Source organism: Nematolebias whitei, chromosome 15 (genome assembly GCF_014905685.2).
Source record: "Nematolebias whitei isolate Nwh7 chromosome 15, NemWhi1, whole genome shotgun sequence".
NCBI classification, from domain to species: Eukaryota; Metazoa; Chordata; class Actinopteri; order Cyprinodontiformes; family Rivulidae; genus Nematolebias; species Nematolebias whitei.
In genome coordinates this window covers 19040910-19042850 of record NC_056512.1, presented here as the reverse complement: position 1 = coordinate 19042850, position 1941 = coordinate 19040910, and the positions used below count along the sequence as shown (strand labels likewise).

General features: G+C 38.4%; 1 protein-coding gene across 1 annotated transcript in view; it reads right to left on the bottom strand.

The window, feature by feature from the left end:
- Nucleotides 1-1941, bottom strand: part of si:ch211-106h11.1 (volume-regulated anion channel subunit LRRC8D) — a 23508-nt gene that overhangs the window by 10258 nt on the left and 11309 nt on the right. The window lies entirely within an intron of this gene.

Genomic DNA, 1941 nt, shown 5'->3' with positions numbered 1-1941 from the left:
ATATATATATATATATATATATATGTATATATATATATATATAGATAGATATATATAGATATATAGATATATTAGATATATATATATATATATATAGATAGATAGATATATTAGATATATATATAGATATATAGATCTTAATAAAAATCTTATCAGTGACTGAGTTTTGCAAACTTGTCATAAGAATATTTTATTGGTGTTATTGTTAACCCCACCAAGAATATTTAAATACACTGAACCATGTGTTCAGCTTTAATGGCTGTACCTCTAAGATTTACAGATGAATAAATCCTGAGAATGAGTTTAGTATTCAGCTCTGACTGATTAAACATGCAGATGCTTCATTGCTCCTGACAAACAGGTTACACTGAGTGGAGCGGTCAGCCGTTCCAAGATGGCGGCCCTACAGCTCGTCAGCGCAAATAGGCGATAGCGGTCAATGCTGGATCTTGTGTTTATATGATATCTATGGCTATAACGCCACACGATCTGATCTCGTCCATCCTAACGCCTCCACACATTAGTAGAAGACATAACAAAATGGATTTTAGACTAGTTCGAACAACAGATCTTATTTCATCAACAATTACTTTAGCTATTAAAACAAGACAGTAAAAGTACTGTTGGCGTTTTATTATAAAAATTAATGTCACACAGATTGCCATTTTATTTATGCTGCAATACATTTTGCGTAAATGACATAGGTTGCTGCAGTGCCAGCTGCATTCAGCTTGAATGTTAATTTTGGACATTATCAGATGTTTAGCTCTTTATTTTGAACCAGAGCGCAATGACAGAGAGGAGAATGCAGAAATGGAGCAATGACATGATTCAACCTTTATTTATGAAGGTTAATAACACTGAGCCTCGGGCCTCATTTACAAGAGGGACCTGGTAATTTATATGACATCAGTGCCATCATTGTCCCATAATGTTTAGTGTCAGTAAAATAATGTCAACATTTTTAGTGGAAAAATGCAATAAACATCTATACATTTTAAAGTTACTAGGAGTTTTTATGTGTCACAAACAAACTTTAGTGGAATAGAGAAATAGGCCGATATGTGCAAGTAGTCAATGATCCCTTTAACTAGTGGTGTCAGAAGCATTTGTAATGTGGGGGTGGTGGCACACTGGTAGGGGGGATCTGGGGGTCCTCCCCCACAAAGTTTTGAATAAAGTAGATGCCATTTCCTGCATTATGGTGTATTTTTACAGGTTGTTAATATCTACGTTTACCTACGTAAACACGTGATTCAATAACTATTTTAGAGAGCAACAAGAAGTAGCCTGACCAACAGCTCTCCTTATGTGAACAGAGCATGCTCCACTTCTCTCACATTCCTAACCCCCCTCACCCCGGTTGACAACTGCCGGCACTAACGTAGTGTAAATCTAGGGTGAAAAACAGAGGTGTCTCTTCCTCCTCCCCGGCGACAAAAAACCCAGAAGAGATGAGTGCCGCCAAGGCAAGTGACCTCAAGGAAACACTGCATGCAGAAAAATTTTGGAGCAGGACAAGGCTATTGACCGTATTCTGTACCACAGACTGTACCCAGGGGAGGCCATACCTAGTCTGTATGGTTTACCTAAAATCCACAAACAAGGTGTACCTTTAAGACCAATTGTTAGCATGATTAACTCGGTCACTTACAATGTTTCCAAATATCTGGCGTCTGTACTCATCCCTTTAGTTGGCAGCTCAGAACACCACATACAGAACATCATGGACTTTGTGGATAAGGTGAGGGATGTCATCATGGAGACTGATGAAACAATGGTCTCTTTTGATGTCACATCACTCTTTACGTGCATTCCTGTTGATGATGCAGTAGAGGTGGTCAGTTTAAGATTAAAATCAGACACCACTCTGAGCAGCAGGACCACGCTTTCCACAGAACAACTGTGTCAACTCTTGAAACTGTGCCTGCAGTCAACCTA